The sequence below is a fragment of the Tachypleus tridentatus genome, chromosome 9, assembly GCF_004210375.1.
Source record: "Tachypleus tridentatus isolate NWPU-2018 chromosome 9, ASM421037v1, whole genome shotgun sequence".
Classification (NCBI taxonomy): domain Eukaryota; kingdom Metazoa; phylum Arthropoda; class Merostomata; order Xiphosura; family Limulidae; genus Tachypleus; species Tachypleus tridentatus.
In genome coordinates, this window is record NC_134833.1 from 40,809,204 (window position 1) to 40,828,185 (window position 18,982).

Consider the following 18,982-nt stretch of genomic DNA (forward strand, 5'->3'; position numbering starts at 1 on the left):
GTAAGACTAGAGGGAAGGCAGCTAGTCATCACCACCCACCGCCAACTCTTGGGCTACTCTTTTACCAACGAATAGTGGGATTGACCGTCACATTATACGCCCCCACGGCTGGGAGGGCGAACATGTTTAGCGCGACGCGGGCGCGAACCCGCGACCCTCGGATTACGAGTCGCACGCTTTACGCGCTTGGCCATGCCGGGCCATCTGTCTTTTACAATACAGTGTTGTTGCTTATTGGGCTTTTTTTTTAACATGGTCTCTTTCTTCAGGTTCCACCAAAGTTATAATCAGCATTTTAAATCTTAGTAAACTTCCTTCTTTTAATAATTTATCAGTTGGTTCAAGTTCTGTCTTAGAAAATCATACATGGATAGGGTTAGTTTATTGGCTAACATATGAATGATCTGATGCGCAAATAAACAGTGTTCTGAAATATAATGATAAACAATGGTTATGCACTTTTTTCTTTGTGTGTAGGCTAGGGTTAAGGTTAATATTTTGATAGGATTAGACATATAGCATAGAACGTATTTATTTATATCTTAACACCAAATAATAAGTATTTGAAAGATACTGATTTGTATAACTATGTATATAAACAACAATATTTTAATATTGGTAGAAATAATGAAAACGAAACAATTCTGATGCCGTAAGAGAGACTGATGATGAACAAAATCAGAAAGAGGATTCGTTTGAACAGCTTCCTAAAACATTGGGATAGTGTTTGCTAGCAGAACATTTGTTTTGGTTTTTTAACTGTTAAATAATTGTTAAGCATCTCTAATATTATTATTTTTAAAAACGGTAAAAGATGTGCAGTTACAAAAAAAAAATTATCCTGAAAGGTAGAAGTTGCTAATTTTACTCCTCTTTGAACTTCAGGATAAAATGTCGAATTTGATTAGAACCATGAAAGAAGAACATTATCGTTTGAATAATAGTTTTTAGGTGGAGCTCAAAGACCTTCCCCTTCGTGGTAGTAGACTCTTCCATTGTTGACATATAGTCGTGGCGTCTGCTGTTGGTTTGGTAACGGTTTTGTTAAGGCTGTTTTAGTTATTGTATATGTTGGCTTGATGTGGTATTTGCTAGCATTATAAAAGCTGACTTATGCGTGAAACAGAGGCAAATAACTTTAGTAAATCTTCGGTATGAGATACGTCGCTGTGTAAAGACTAAACATCTAGTCAGGTGAGTACAGCATACAAGAGCGTAAAGTTTATACGGCGAGACACGTATTTAAACGTCTACTTCTTTCAGCCTTAGCGTATTAGGTAAGATTTGCTCACTTATTTTTCTATAGCTTTATAACTTCTAATATTTTTGGCACGTGCTCCAACCTCTGTTTTTGATCTGGGAGTTTAATAGTCAAACCAAAAAAACACAATTGCAAAATTTTTATTATTCAGTTTTCTTCTAAAAATTACCATCGTTTTGAGTAATTTTGGCTCATTTTTTTATTATCGATTTTGTGATAATATGCTTGTTTTGAAACACTTATTTGTTTATATTACGATATTATTGTTAGTACATATACTGCCATACGGTAAAGTAGTTAGAAGTTTGGACTAGCGTCTCCTCAATTGAATTAAGTAATAATTTAGACAATTTCCTTGACAACACAATTTTCATTGAAGTATTTTTATTGCATTAAGATAACTAACAGATTTGCCCATTATACGGCCATTGATCACTAGTGTTAATGGAGATGTACATGGCGGAATGAAAAACAAATTTTTTACATTTTGAGTACTTACTTTCGTCTTTAACATCTTACCTAAATGTGAATTATAATAAGATTAAGTTTGTGCACCGAGCGATTAGTCATTTCTTTTGGACATCAAACATGCTCTTCCTTCCAGCCGTGGAGATGTTATAATGTTATGGTCAATCCCACAATTTGTTGGTAGAAGAGTAGCCCAAGAGTTTGCGGTGGTGGTGATGATTAGCTGCCTTCCCTCTAGTCTTACACTGCTAAATTAGGGACGGCTAGCGTAGACAGCCGTCGTGTAGCTTTGCGCGAAATTAAAAAACAAAACAAAACAAAAAAATATTTCTTCTGGCCTGGAACAACTGTACTTGTCAACATTAAGCCTAATTCTGGTTCTTAAGTATCAAACTATGTTATAGTATGAAACATTATTTAAATTTCAAAAGTGTTTAGATTTCTTTAACCTCTGTTTGCGACTTGTGTAAATCTGCCAACCATTTCAGGCAGAAAGATTCGCGAATTTTTGTAAAGCGCCATTCGAAATGTTGCCCGTAAAATGCTTGCATGATACGATGTCAACCGCAGTTGAAGGGTTAATATAAAAGACTATGTAGATTTAGTAGATAAATTAGCATGCAACATCTGTGACAAAATAAAGGATTGTGGATTTTACTGCTTGGGTTACCTGCTTTTAATCCAATAATATTTAACGGAAAATATTCTTAATTAACATTTATCGCACATAATAACAATTTTTCTTTACTTCGCCCCCTTTTTGTAATATCTAGTCCTACTAAACGGAAATATGTTGATTTTACAAGCTTTGCTAGTGGCTTGATTTTAGAGGTCCATAATACAAGTACCCTGCTGGTACAATGGTAAGTTTATGGATTTACAACACTAAAATCAGGGGTTCGATTCCCCTTGGTGGACTCGGCAGATAGCCTGATGTGGCTTTGCTGTAATAAAACACAAACTATAATACAAGTACTTGGTTTAAAGTACAATTTAGTATTTGGTTTTACTAATTCCTCTCCTGTTTTTGTTTTTTTTTCTATTGTCTTTATTTTTCCAATCTTGTTATTGGATGGGATGTTTAAATTTTTAACCTCAACTTATAGCATTTTGACTGCTTATTACATGTAAAGATTAGGTATGGTCAATGATTAGTACGACTTTAGATTCGTACGTCACTATTCGAGTTCCGTTACTTCACTCTCCCTTCCCTAAAAAAAAAATCCTTCGTAGTTTGGGTCCATGTCTACGCTATAATAGTGAAGGGAAAATCTCACTTTTTTAGGCAGGTAAGAGTTAGTGGTTATTGCTGTCACTTTGTTACTCCTCCTATAGTCTGTCGTTTAAATGTAGTGGTGGTTAGGACAAAGAGCCCTTGAGTGGCTTTGTGCGAATTTCAGAAAACATAGAGTTATCTTTAAATTTTAATTTTTTTTATTTTAGGCGGAAGAATTGATTTAATTTTCTGTTTAACTTACGTAAAGTAATATGTATACATAAAAAAATCAAATTAATAGTTACTGAAACGTGCGTGTTGTAATCGACACTTTATTGGGAAATAGCGAGATATTTTCTAGAATGTTCCGAATTACATGCAGGCTCTAATTTCATACATACATAAAACAGGCTGCCTTTTTTTTTTCTCAAATCCTTAACAAACTTCGTACCCTGTTTGATGCATTTTTTATTGCTTACAAATGAAATGTATGTGATAGCAGGTGGCACGTGATACAACTTTCCCTCCCTTAGAAGCCAAGAGTCGTTACATCCATTAAAGCAAATCACCTAAAGGGAGAGAATTTCGAATAAAGGAGTATGATCACAAAGAAGAGAGATAGGAACAACCAGTGATTATCACGTAACTGTAAACCTTATGTTTCGACAGTTATTAATACTTTTTGGGTTCGTTTAGTTCGATTATCTTAACTATATATATGTAAATCAAGTGTGAAGTGTCGTTGTTCATAATGTTTCCGTTGTTTTTTAGCAGTCGAGTTTAAAATACGTCTATTTGGTGTAATGAAGTGTTCATCAGAACTTTTAGAATATTGCAGTTTCTTTCAAATGTCAACTCAAAAAATAATAATCGTTGCGTTCAGTAAATAATTCGGCAACATTTTGTATGAAAATGTTTCGTGCCCTGCAATCTGCGAAGAAGAATGTGTAATGACAATATACCTCGCTTTATAGAAAGTTTAAAACAATATCGTGGGTGGGAAGAACAGTATTACAGTAATGTTTTGGTAAGGTATTGTTGAATTGAGATCCCATTAACATTTTGAGGCAGAACAAAAGCTATTTTCATGACCGAACTTATCTGTCAACGGAGAATCTTGGAGCTATTTCAGTTTTTCGCGTTGAGTTATTTTTTAGGAATTCCAAACTTTGTATTTTTATAGCTTCAAATATAAAAACCGTGACATAAGTTTTAGAAAAAAATTTGAGAGATGCAAAATTCGTCCATCCACAATTGATTCAACAAATCTCTCTCTCTCTCTCTCTCTTTTTTTTTTTAGCTGTGGCATAACGGCTCATAGAACGGCTATCAGATTTTTCAAGTACAGACTTTTAACTCGTAGCTCAATCATCTCTTGACCGATTTGATATCTTATTGTAGTTTTGGACTCACGAGGTCAAACCTTTTCGATTGATGTATCTAACCACGTACAATATCTAGTAGATTAATTTACTCTAATTCTGCCTGAAAGAATTTCAAGTGTCTTGGCTAGAGAGGATTCTCTCTTCTTAGTGTAGTTAACACCAGGAGTGGCTTAGGAAAATAGCCCAATAATTATGCTGTAAGAATCTGCCAGTAAAAAAAGTACTTTTTTTAAAGCATGCTTCAAATGCTCTTAAGATTAACGTCGATCAACTTAGCAAAAGAAGTTTATACTTTACCTAGAAGTATTGTAATAAACTTCACAACGTGTGTTTCTTTTAAATTAAAAGTTTATACTTTACCTAGAAGTGTTGTAATAAACTCCACAACGTGCCTTTTTTTAAAATTAAAAATAATCAAAATCCTTCATATTTCTTTTGTAGAACTGCAACGTATGTCGTTGGTTATAAATTTGCAACAAAGTTTTTAATTTGGGAAAACAGAAGAACAGGGTGGTTTAAAGAAATGTATCATTAAAGTTGGGGCAAAATTTTCGTAACTCTCATATTGACATGTTTAAATTTGACACAAATATTATTTTATTAGGAAAAGAAACGAAACAATATTTTTGGTGTTATATTCCATGGGGCAGTAAAAACAAAAGTACTCCTGTTGTAACATACAATTTCAAAATATCATATCTTGTGTATATTTTCAGAGATTTACTAGAAACTTGTATGAGTAGTACAAGTGATAAAGTAGATCTTTTGTTAAGATTTATTATATGCACGTGCAGTTAAACTGAGTTATAAAGTCGTTCTGACTAAAACTTACATGTAGGTAGTTAGATACGTTCGAGTTCTGCCTGAATTTATAGTAAAATATATTTAAAACGGGACAGATTAGACAACTTATTACGATAGGATGTGTGTGTATGAAGATTGGAAATGTGATAGAAATGATGAAACATTGGAGAGACTTCCCAACCCCAAAAAAAATGGATGGTTTATAAAAAGAGAGATTTACTTATTATCGTGAACTGACGGCTGTTTGGTGGAAGAAGATATATAGATTGAAATTGAAGAAAGTAATCGGAAATAGACAGAAGGATTATAAGAAGATGGTTAAAAAGTTACAGAACAATATAACAATACAATCAAAATAATACAAAGGAATGATAACATCAAGATTAAAGAAGTCAGAGAAAGGACACTACCAAAGATAAATATATCTAGAAATTGATAAATTCAGGGATCAAACCATCGATCTCTCTCTTTAAATCTACTCAAAAATTTCAATCTCGAACATCATTAGTTATGCCATGTGGAATAAAGAACCCATATGATCTATATCTCATATTACATTTATTTTGCCACCCATGACCACAAGACCTTCTGGGAATAATCAAGCTACACCGCTACTTTATTAAGTTACAATATTTAGCAAACCATTTAAACAACATCGTCCAATCGAGAAACGAGCAGACTGTTGTGGTTAATTACCATGTTAAACATATCGGACACAGTTTGAATTAATATCTAAGGTGGATGGATGTCAAGTGATTCATCGTTCTGCACATTTAATAAGTGAAAATTTTCGCAAACCTACATAAGGGTTATCTGCGCTAGCCGCCCCTAATTCACCAGTGAAAGTTTAGAGAACCAGCTCTTGGGCTACTCTTTTAACAACGAATAGTGGGATTGCTTTTACCATTATAACGTCCCTATGGGTGATAGAGCGAGCGTGTATAGTGGAACGAGAATTCGAAGCTGCGAACCTCAGATTGCGAGTCGAGCCCTCTAATAACCTGACCATGCCGTTGCCATTTAAAAATATTAAGAGGCCTATTGACAGTGACCCATAACAATCACAAGCTATTGGTGGCTCCATTATCAGATGGGTTTGGAGTTTTTTAAACAGAGTTTGGGAACAGAAGAAAGACGAGACTTGCTGAATATGTTAAAAGTTTGTTCATTTATGCTGTTTAGATACTTTACTAGAAATGATGAATTCGTTGGCATTCAAATAAGATGAGTACAACTTTAAAGGAGACTTCCAGTTGGGGATAGAATTTGAATGCATTAAAGCTGCAGATAATAAAAGCAAACACATTTCAGGAATTAGGAGCTCATCAAATCAATAAATGTGAAAACAATTCTCTGATATGGAAGCCCATAAGATTGGTTTGGTTTGTTTTGAATTTCGCGCAAAGCTACACGAGGGCTTTCTGCGCTAGCCGTCCCTAATTTTGCAGTGTAAGATTAGAGAGAAGGTAGCTAGTCATCACCACCTCCCGCCAACTCTTGGGATACTCATTTACCAACGAATATTGGGATTGACCGTCACATTATAACGCCTCCAAGGCTGGAAGGGCGAGCATGTTTGGTGTGACGGTGTTTCAAACCCGTGACCCTCGGATTACGAGTCGAGTGCCTTAACCACCTGGCCATGCCGGGCCAGTCCAAAAGAATTTAAAGCATTAATTATACAACTGGTTACTCAGAATGGAATAAGTAATTTTTAGAAAAGTAGATGTTTTAATTGTACCTGGTTGAATCCACTATACCTCAAAACTATGCATTCACATTACAAAGAATTATAAAAAACAAAGTTGAAGTTGCTCTTCCTACATTAAAAAAATAACAAAAAATCCAGATATTTATTCAATTAAAAAGTTTATTTATTTAACTGTAAACATTAAATTTGAAAAACAAATGTTGATTTTGTTTTGTTCTAGTAGGCCCTGAGTGCAAGCATTAGAGCTTGTGAATTTTCTGAGGTTTTCTAGTTTTTCTTACTTTCATGGTGTGACGTAATCGCTCTAGTTCAAATTCTAACAAAGTGATAAAACCTTAGCTTTGTAATATGGTGCTAGAAGAAAAGATTATTGTAAACAACCGTCGTCACAATTATACTTCTGAATTTTTCAAAGCTTGTAAAAAACAAGATTTGTCATGTTATACCTCAGTTGAATTATGATATTACAGTGTGATAGGTAGAGAAGTTTTTTTTTTTTTTTGTTTCTTGGAACAAGATAAAGTAGAGAATTGTTAGGCCTAGTTTTCGACTCGGTGGTTTCAAGTTTCGTTTCTTTCACAAAGCTGTTGCTTGTTGGGTTGTTTGCAACACGCCTTATCGGCTTTAAGTAACCGCTTCAATGGACAAAGAAAGCCAACGAAAATAATTGTGAAGAAATGTATTTCATTGGATATAAAACGGGTTTTAAACTTAGTTCGTATCTCAAATTAAACATTGTTATTAACCATTTAAAAAGTCAACTTCATATAACAAAAATAATTTCATTCCACACCAGTGACCGTAAACTGTAAAACTACGTGTGGTATACGGTCTTATAGACGAAGTACTTGATTTTGGAAGTTTCACGGAAATAGAGGAACATATGAAACATAGCAAGTGAAATGTGCAGTAAAGATAATTTTTTAATTGTCCCATATAAGCATATTACAACGGAATATTTTCGTCTATTCAAAGCTCCGAATTCAAACAAATATCTAATATAAAATTAGGATATTTTTCAGAAGCCACATAATCAATAGAAAATTCAGTTAAAGTTTCAAACAATTTCATCCAGCAGTTTTTGTTTTTCAATACAATGAAATAAATTGTGCAAGCTTTTAAAGAGTTCAAATGGCACATTGATAAGAACTATAGACAAAAGCCTATATGAAGTCGAACACTTTTTTTCCAAAAGATATTTTAACCGTGAAAAATATAGATTACAGTCACAATAATATGATAAAGATTATGATACCCTGATAACGAAGTTCAGCTCGAAAATGTATCAAAAGAACAACTAAAACGAAGCAGACATGAGGAAACGGGAATTATCTGAACCTTAAAGTCAAAGTTTAGCTGAAGTTTTCTCATTTGTTTCAAATGAGCTAAATAGTTCATTATTCAAATACAACATCCTACAATTAAACGGATTCATTGATGGGAAGCCTTGCAACACGTTGCTTGGCACCAGGTTTACAGGTTTGATTCAATCTGGTAATGAAAAGAGTAAAATTGCCTTCAAATATGAAGAAAAAAAAGACATAATTACAAACAAAAAGTTGTTAAGAGAATATACTTGTGGGGAAAGAGGAGTTGATGCTAGATTTGCTTAAAAAGTATGGTGGTATACGATGATTAATTTATTCTTCACTACAGTTAGAACACCAAAAGTTTACCTTCTTGTGATAACAAAAAAGGTAGTTGTTATACCTCCAAGAAGTGAAATACATACTATGACTTATTACGAATCAATTTTGATCTAGTGCTGACAGATGGTACAGTCTAATGCTCCAGCTTGTCTTAATAGATTATTATTATTGATTAGAATAATTATTGTGAATCTGAGGAAATGGCTCCAAGTTTTTCAAGTATAAACTTTTAGTTCATAGCTCTGTCATTTCGTAACAGTTTTGAGATCTAATTACAGTTTTGGACTCGAGAAGTCAAACCTTTTCGATTTATTTTTTTGAGTACGCCTTAGATCTTGTAGGTTAATTTACTCTAATTTTACCTAAAATAATTTCACTTTAAGGGTAGGCTGGTAGAGATTCTGATGAGTAATAAAATCGAATCAGGTGTATGCGCTTCCCACGTTTGGTATTTGTGGAACACAAAGATATAGCTAACAAAAGGAAAATAAAGTATAATACTAATTTACTACGACACTATCTAAAAGAATTTCAAATGTCGCGGCTATTGGGGATTCCTTTTTTTATTTTTTAATATAATACGCAAGCACGTGCTTGTAATTCACACGTACGTGACAAATTAATGTTTTCCGCGCTCTTTCTTCACATGTGCGAATAGTTTAGATACTAATGTCTTCATTATGTGTGTGTAGTAATAAAATTCTTTATAGGAAATGTTCTATTTCCGTCTGGTAAATGTTTGTGGGCAAATTCTCTAAGACGTTGCCATAGAAAATAAATGGACTGTGCTCACAAATTAATGAGATATTCGCAGCTTTCTAATGACACTCGGAAATTAAAGAACTTTTCTAATCATTGTTTTTAAATCATAATTAGACTCATCACCGTGTGTAATTTGTTACCGCTTCAAGAACAGCGTGACTCGAAAGTTCTATTTTGCCTAAATAAAATCTTGTTAAGAAAATTAATACAACAGCTTTAGTAGGTTATTTAAAGTAAATGTCAGTTGATTTTTTATGTATAAAGTAGACACTAAATAATACGATTAGAACTATATTTAAAGTCACTTAGAAGGTTTTACTGTAAGACGTCTTGCTTTGAATGTTGTCTTATGACAACGTTGTTGAACACATGCGCGTTTTTAGGTATTTGTTTGTCAGACATACCTAGTGGAGTCTCATTGCGACATTTTTGTATTTGTGTGAAGAGACAAATTATGATTAATTTTTTCACTGATTATGGGTGGTTTGACTTTTAGCTAAGGTTTCTGTTGATGTGAGTTGGTTTTCTGTAATTGTTGGTTGATCATTGGTTGTTTATTCTCTGTCGGGAGTGTTCGTTAGGAGATGCATTGAAGAACATATCCTGCATGTTTGGTACTTTCTTGACTGTACTCTTTTATCAACGAATAGTGGGATTGACCGTAACATATAACGCCCCAACGGATGAAAGGGCGAGCGTATTTGGTGTGACGGGGATTCGAACCCACAACCCTCGGATTACGAGTCGAGGGTCTTAACCACATGGTCATGCTGGGCCGGAAGGATTGACATCAGGAATGTCATGATGTCGATATCGTGTGACAGTAACAAAGGATCTTATAGACGTTTCGGCTTATGGAATTTTGAAAGACTGTATATTTGAGGGGTTAATCTTCATTATTTACTTTCATGGTTTTATGAAGTTTATTTGTGACTCTTACTTGGATAATTGTTTAGTTTTCTGTAGGTGCCATTCTGTGTTAAGTTGTGCAAATTCTCATGTTTGTAAGATTGCTGGCTCCGAATTAATTAGTGTTTCCAGTAATATAATAAATTTAATTTTTTTCTCAGCCGAAACAGTGAAGACGATTTTATCTTTTTAAACCTCTTAAGGCTTTTCTTTCTTCTAGTGCTAAGCTCGTCGTTGGTTTTCAAACCAACGAAGGTGTGCTAAAGATTTCTTGACAAACTACGTATATTTCATCGGTGGTTAGTTCTTGTGCCATATCTTCGATCACTGCTACAAAATCAGTGACTGGAACTGTTTATACATGGGGGTTATCGTGAAGTTAAGGTCAAAAGAAAGTAAACTGGTTGGAGTTAGTTCTCTAGGGCTGAAGTTAATTACTATGTTTTTTAAATCTACTGTTGTGTGAAGATTTTACTCTATATTTTTTTTTTCTTGTTGTATCTGTCCCTATGTTAATACTGGTCGAAGAGACCTTGCATTTCACATTCAGTTGGCCCGGCATGGCCAGGTGGTTAGGGCGCTCGACTCGTAATCTGAGGGTCGTGTGTTCGAATCCCGATCGCACCAAACATGCCCGCCCTTTCAGCCGTGTGGGCGTTATAATGTTACGGTCAATCTCACTATTCGTTGGTAAAAGAGTAGCCCAAGAGTTGGTGCTTGGTAGTAATGACTAGCTGCCTTTCCTCTTGTCTTTTATTGCTAAATTAGGGATGGCTAACGCAGTTAGTTCTCATTTAGCTTTGCACGAAATGAAAAAAAAAAACAAAACAAATTCAGTTTTTCAGAGAGTATTTTAGTAGTCATTTCTACCTTCTTTTTCATTTGATCATTTTTAAGCAGGCTGTGATTGTTGCGTGAAGTTATCGGAAGATTTTTTCGAAAGTTTTCTTTATTCATTTCAACAGCAAGAGAGTTTCGTAGAGTAGTCTAGACCTCACGAAATAATGACGTTGTTGTGGTATCAAGTACTCTGAAACGTTCTAAACATAATATCCAAAGAAACATGTCTGTTATTAGCCCTGAGACTTATCTCTGAATCACTTGAGATCTAAGATAGCATCACTGGGAATTGTAGTTTATTTGTTAAAAAGCACAATGCAATATAACTATGCCTACTACGGGTACTGAAACTTTTCAGTCTTACCACTAAGCCAATGTTGGTTGCAATAGTTTTGTTTGTTTGTTTTGGAATTTCGCACAAAGCTACTCGAGGGCTATCTGTGCTAGCTGTCCCTAATTTAGCAGTGTAAGACTAGAGGGAAGGCAGCTAGTCATCACCACCCACCGCCAACTCTTGGGCTACTCTTTTACCAACGAATTGTGGGATTGACCGTCACATTATACACCCCCACGGCTGGGAGGGCGAGCATGTTTAGCGCGACGCGGGCGCGAACCCGCGACCCTCGGATTACGAGTCGCACGCCTTACGCGCTTGGCCATGCCAGGCCGGTTGCAATAGTAGTCAGGCAGAATGGAGTTCAGTTACTTAATTCGTATGATTTGTTACTATCAATAGAACTGACATACAACGCAATTTAAGTAGTTGATCAATGGAAGTAAATCTGTTTTAAAGATGGAAATTTATAGAAGTAATATATAATACAAATTCAAATAGTAAGGTTTGGTACAGGATTTACAAGTCATTTCTTTTTATAAGTAAAGAATAAATTACTATTACATTCAATGTAAAACACGTATATTTATCATTAAACTCACTGAAAACACGTTTTAATTTTCGCTAACACTTTTTATGTCGTTTTCAACTTAGGCTGTATTTGATTATCACTCTTGAATTGGGCCAACTATACTTAGTTTTATGTAAAAACGAACAACGCCTTTTTCCATATTGAAATTGCAAAAGAAATGTAATCTCCTGCGGTAAGCTTCGGAGCTTCTAACCCTAAAAAGAACCGTAGGTCAAAATCTACGCTGGGCTCAGCACAAATAACCTAAAATGTAGTTCTGCTTTTAAAAATAAAGAATAATTGTTTAAGTATGTATCAACTGCCCAATGGAGACCACTTTTATAAAATAAACTTCTGTTTAGAGCCTTTTTGTCCGTGTACAGGTTAAAGATATAGAAAAGGCTACCGTTACTTGCCTGGTATGTTTATAAGTAGCTACACGCATATTGTGGAAGTCACGTGCGTGCTCTGACTTTGTTAACAGTGCCCTCAGTGTCCTGAAACACCTGGCGCCGCTTTATTCAGCTTAATAACTGCTGAACATGTGACAATACCATGATAAGTGGACATTCAAAATACGAATTAGTTTTAATCAGATGTAATTCATTATTATAATGTTTAAGGGTAAACTACATGCTTAAAAACTCGTCAGTTATATACATCAAATGTGAAGGTATTGTAGAATATTTTGTATAACAGTTAATTATGGGATAAAATGTGTGACAACAGTGAACAAGTAACAAATATATTAAGAGGTAGCAGTAAATATCGTGTGAGGTTATATTTCATAAGCCGACAAAACAAACAAGTTTAGGTTGTTTTTCAAACATTGGTAACCTAAACAGGTGTATATGTATTTGAAATTTCAGTTATATTTTGGTGTTACAAAAGAAATCCATATACCAGATGATTATCTTTCTGTCATAAAGTTGTCTCATATAAAGACGAAAAACCGTCTGTTTGTCACTCCAGTATCTTGACTGTTGCGTTATCGATTGGCGTGTATATCTTCTTTTCAATTTCTTCCAGCCATATAGACATATTTATATATATAAATGGACGATGCACTACTTTGGCCATATAATTAGATTTGAAGGTAGGTTGTAGAGATCTTCATCGGGATTCGGTTTATGTTTTGGACCAGGAAGGGTCAGGTTCAGCTTTTACTTCTTCCTCCCTCTCGGGAATTATTATTTTGTTTGCACCTTTACTGAATCCTTGGTAATAACCCTTGTTATGTTGTTGCATTAATCACAGTATGTTAAATTCTGTTTATTGTCTGCAGTTGTAACTCAACACATTCTTTTCATGCCATGTCCAGTTCTTGAAATAATGTTAATTCATGTATTTTTACTAGCTTTACTTGTGTATGATCACACTATTAGTGCGAGTTCACAGTACACTTCCACTTAGCAATTACACACACACACACACACACACACACACACGCGCGTACATACATACATACATAAAAACCCTTTAAAAATAGAGCTACGTTTGTGTCTGAGATTCAGTTAGCATAACACTGTTTGTTCTATTATTTAGAGAGGAAAATGATATTCACGACTGGGATCATCATGTATTATGTAACTCTTTAGTTTGTTCATCAGTTTATTTTTATTAATATTTTTTCTTATAATATTGAAACAAGTTATCCAGGAGTCTGTCTGATAGTGTTAGCATGTTTTAATAGTTGTTTAGAAATTTTGAGTTTATTGATTGTGAGACTGTGAAAGTTTTTGTTAAAATATAGGTTTGTGTTTACTGTAGGTTGTTGGTGTGTGATTTTAATACATTTATCCATGTTATATGGCATATTCTATGACTGTTCTGATGAATGTCCAATAAATTTTTAACATGTTATCTGGTGAAGCTCCTTCCGGTTTCTGTGCTATTAATGTGTGGTATCCAATTTAATTTTGAGTCAAATGTAATCCCTAAGATTTTTGCTAATGTTGCTACCTGTACAAGAGTCCTGTCTAGATATAACTATGGTATTAATTTGCTTGTTTTATGCAATTTTATAAATAATGTGACTTGTATTTTGTGCATATGAATTTTAATTTTCCACTTATTGCACTACAGATTTGTTTCATTTAGTTGTAGTTGTGTACTATATGTTGTTGTGAGCAAAAAGTTTGGTTTGGTTCTTTGAGAGGCATGTTGTTGAGATACATGAGAACAAGGTAGGACTAAGTACTTATTGAGGGGCACTCACCTCCAGAATGCAGCACTTGAAGTAGGTGCTTTCAACATTTACTCTGCTCCTATCTTCTAGGAAGCTAGAAATACCACAAATAATTTCTGTGGGTGATCCTAATTTGTATGGTGTGTATCTGAGTTCATTGTTCCATGCTTTATTGAATGTTTTTTCAACATTTAGGAAGCAGGCAACTGTGCATTGTTTTTAATCAAAACCATGTGTTATTTCTTCTACCAATCTTATGAGATGATCAGTCATTTATATTTCCAGGAGTATTGATTCAGTTTCAAGGTAATTTACCAGTTTATTATTTATAATTTTTGCAGGTAGTTTTTCCAGACTGCTTGTTACAATTATGGGTCTGTAGTTTTTTTGGTATTATTCACTGTTTTTCCTTCCTTCTGGAACATAAGAACATCTGCCTGTTCATGAACAGTTAGTATTTATCCTGTTTTTAGAGATAACTTGTATAAAGATGAAATATAGTTCTAATAATTTCAGAGAGCCTTTCTTGAGTCATATATTTTAAATTTTGTCTTGTCCTGTGCTTTAGTTTTCAAACGTTTTATGTTTTTTTGTACTTCTACTACTGTTATGCTCTGAGAAATTTTGTTGTGTAGTTATGTTCCACTTAGGTTTTGTTGTGCTATTGTATTGAATTTTCTTAGTGAAATGTCGTGTGTGTGTGTGTATATATGTTATTACTGATTGTGATATGTTTAAAGACACACTGATGCACTAAACCATGCCCAGTCAGAATTATTGGATACAACTATACAATAACATGTTTTACCCACATCACATTTCAATTTTGAAAATACCCTAATAAAAAAAGTGTTCTTTTTCGTCTCTAAAGACAAATATAACCAAAACCAGGAAGACGGTCCATGGAGAATAACCCAAGATTCAGAATAAAATTCACTGCTTTTACTGTTCTTATTATGATTAAAATGTTCAACAATTACTTATCTCAGTTAGCAATATAAAAAACTCGGACCTTTGGTCCTGAATGAAATGGAGAGTGCAACACCTTTAACCTTTTTCAAATCCATGAAATAATTTAAATTGTTAGATTAACTTACAACTATTTTCATCACTAGGTTGCAAGTACTTTTTCTGCTTTGGATAAAATTATGAGAAGAAATGTTAATCATTATTTTAATCATATGATAGGAATGTAGCTTGTTATTTTTATATATATATATATAGAACAAGTATAATTCACAAAGTAATATGTATAACACATCTTTAATACAAAATAATGTACATAATAGTGCCACACACACACACACACAAAGTAATATCTTCACTACATGTTAGATACAAAATAGTTTTTGTAATAGTACCATACACACACAAAGCAGTGTGAGTGTTACTTACACATAAAGGGTAATATGTATAATAATAGTCACACAAAGAATAAGTGCTTTGCATTAAAGGATAGCTAGAAACATGTTTTAGTTTGAAAGTTATCCACAAAAAATGTGGGATAACTTACAAGGACATTTCAGCAAAGGTTAAGTCAGGAATAAGACCAAAGTCTTTATGAAAGTGCTTTTTTAAAAGCACAATAACATAGTGAACATATATTTATATTTCACCAAGGAATGACTTTTATACTGTTATTAATTATATTAATGCATTAGTGGATTAAACAATGCACGAGCGTGCATGCATGCACACACACACACGTGTGTGTGTGTGTGTGTGTATTTATATTTATTGGAAATAATTATGGAAATGCTTAAATGATATACATATATAGGAGTAAAAAGTAAGGAGTAATTGAAATGAAATTACTGAATTATAATTCATACTATACATTACAGGAATACAAACTCCAAGTAAAAAATTGTGTAGTGCACTAGTATTTTGTGTTTTATGTATTAGCAAACTTTATATTTCATTCTGTTATAATGTTATTAACGTATGGTTGTGAAATATTGTTCCAAATACCCTGTATTACTCCTTACACTTCAGCCAAGCTGTTTTGTTGTCGTAAGAGCTTGTATGGAATATACTTCTACAGTCTTCATAGTATTTAGTTTGGAACCTTTTGCAAACCAAATTATGGTTGGAATATTCTGTTCTTCTTCTTCTTCTTCACATGTCAAATCTGTGGCAGACATCGACGACCATGGCATGCCAGACTTCTCTGTTAGCCTCTTTTTTGCTCTCTAGATTTGTTGCATGTCTGAGATTACTGTTTACCTGGAAAATGAATCACCTTCGAAATAGGTTATTTTCTTGAACGAATGCTATGATGGGTAAGAATCTGTTTGTACCTTACAGGAGTCGAGGTACCATTAACTTTTTGTAGATCTCCAACATCATTGATGTAGATGTAGCTTGTGCTTGCTTCACTGTAAGGATCATCCTTCTGTTGCTTTGATGAACATATTTTTAAAGATTGATGTACATTTCAGACTTCTAACTTGGTTATATTTTCTAAGCAACAATCTTTGGATAGTATCTACACATTCTTTGAGGCTACTTTATGCTAATTTGTATCTTACTGTTTGTTCCATATCCATACTTACATATTTGTACTCACAGCTTGGTCATTAGCAAGGTTTTAACTGATTTGTTGCACTCTGATTTACTTAAAATCACTTTTGAAGGGTTTGGGTTTTATACATCGAGCATTAGTTTTACATATCTGCATTACAGTTTTCATTTGGAAGATGAAATTTTGCTTTAAGCTATAACTTGAAATAACTTTGCACAGCCAGAATTTTGGTTTTCATGTGTTTCTCATGTTCTGGAAACCATGAGTGAAAATACACGCTATTTCTTGGAATAATATGGCTACCTCTACTTTTATAGGTATTATATTGGTGTGATGCTGGTACTGTCTCATTGATTGGGTTATATCCAATCAGAGTATAAGTTATCAACATGTAATTAACATATAACATGCATAGCATAATATTTTGGGACAACAAGAAACTAGTTGGTTAATCTTGACTGTCCCATCCTCTAAGCTGAACTAAAACTACTAGATAAAAAACAAAACAAAACAGGCTGTTTATTATCATTCATATATCTATCAGGTTTTCTTTTAAACTCATTCAAATTTACTGCCTACACATCATCTGAAGGCAACACATTCCATAGGCCACCATCCAATTTGAAATAAAATTCTTAGCTTAAGATGGCTTCTACCTTGTCTAAACCTATATATTTATCTGCTAATGCTACAATTCTTGTTGTTAAGTATAGAAAAATGTTGATGGATCAACATTATCAATTCCTTTTACAATCTTAAACACTTCAATCATATCTCTTCCAACTCTTCTTTTTGAAGTGAAAACATTTTTAAGGATCTTAATCTCTCCTCATATGAAACCCCTATGTCCATAGTACCATTTTAGTAACACTCCTCTTATTTCTTTCCTAAGAAAAGGAGCCCAGTACTGAACACAATACTCCAATTGTGACCTAACCAGTGACCTTTGCAATGAAATTGCAACCTCTTTAGACTTGTTTTTTGGTATTTCTGTACATGAAACCTAAGATCCTATTTGCTCTGCAGCAGAATCTTTTTCACAGCCAGCAACACCAAAAACCTTAATATTATCAGCAAATTAAAATAATCTATTGATAATTCCTTTATATATGCCATTAATGTAAATCAAAAAGAGCAAATGTTTCAAGATTGAGCCAAGAGGTGCAACATTAATCCAGTTTGACTGAACTCTAATTATAACAACCCTCTGCTTTCTTCCATAAAGCCACTCTTCTATCGAATTAGTTAACTTGTACTCCACACCTATAGAGATAAGTTTCTTTACAAGTCTATTATGTGGCACTTCATCATATTCTTTTTGAAAATCCAGTTATGCCAAATCTACACCTTTATCCTCATCTTCATATGCAATAACATTTTCAAAGGATGCCAAAAGATTTGTAAAGTAAGATTTTCCCTCAGTGAAACCATGTTGACTATCTGATAAAATTCTAAAGTTTGTTAAATAACTTTGCAAAGTATCTTTAATAAGATTTTCTAAAACTTTTCCCACAACTGATGTAAGGCTAGTAGGCCTATAATTACTGGGACAACTTCTCTTACCTCACTTTGAAATAGGAGTGAGCTAGCTAGTTTCCACTCTATTAGCACTTGTCCACTGTTCAAGAACTTAAAAAATTGTGGCAATTGGTTCCCGTATTGAATTGTAGATCTCTTGTAAAATTTTCAGGGAAGTACTATCTGGCCCAGGAACCTTATCATTTTTAAGCATCCCAGTTTTATTTTAACAAGACCAGAATTTATGCAGTTGGTTGCTCAACTTTGTTTTTATCTATCAGTTGTTCAAAATGAGGGATGCTGCTCAAGTCTGCATTAATAGAAACTGGAGAAAATGCAGAATTTAATAACCTAGCCATTTCATCATCAGATACAAGCCTTCCTTTGTTATCCCTTAACAGCCCTATTCCCATCCTAACATTTTGTTTACCCCTAATGTACTTTTAAAAAATCCTTACTGTTAATTTTTATGCTACAGAGTTTTCATTTGTTCTTTTGGATGTCCTAATTGCCAACTTTCTTGACCTTCTATAACACCAGTCAATTTAAACTTCTTAAATTTGTGATGCTTTTCTTTAATTTTATCTCTCATGTCCTTTGTGAGCCAAGCTTGTTTTGTTTTAATTGCAGCTATCCCTTTCTTTCTGTAAAGAATATATTTGTTTTGAATATTGAAAAAACATTTTCTTTAAATATTTTTCACATTTGCTAAGTGTCTTCAAATAACTCAGCTGCCCAATTCGCAATAGATAATTCTTTTTGCATCCCTTCAAACTTTCCTTTTTTGAAATTTGGAATTGAAATAACATTATTTCTGATTTTCACATGCAGTAAAACATTAA

At 33.7% G+C, this 18,982-nt stretch overlaps 1 protein-coding gene across 5 annotated transcripts in view; it reads left to right on the forward strand.

Moving 5' to 3' along the window:
• The first annotated feature begins 995 nt into the window (after positions 1-995).
• stet (rhomboid serine protease stem cell tumor) overlaps positions 996-18,982 on the forward strand; it is a 144,598-nt gene continuing 126,611 nt past the window's right edge. For 2 of the 5 annotated variants that reach the window (XM_076453964.1, XM_076453963.1), the window contains exon 1: positions 996-1,194. The gene's annotated coding sequence lies outside the window, so the exon portion shown is untranslated. Of the gene's footprint in view, positions 1,278-18,982 lie in introns of all 5 variants that reach the window. The other 3 variants (XM_076453960.1, XM_076453962.1, XM_076453961.1) reach the window with 2 other exon arrangements.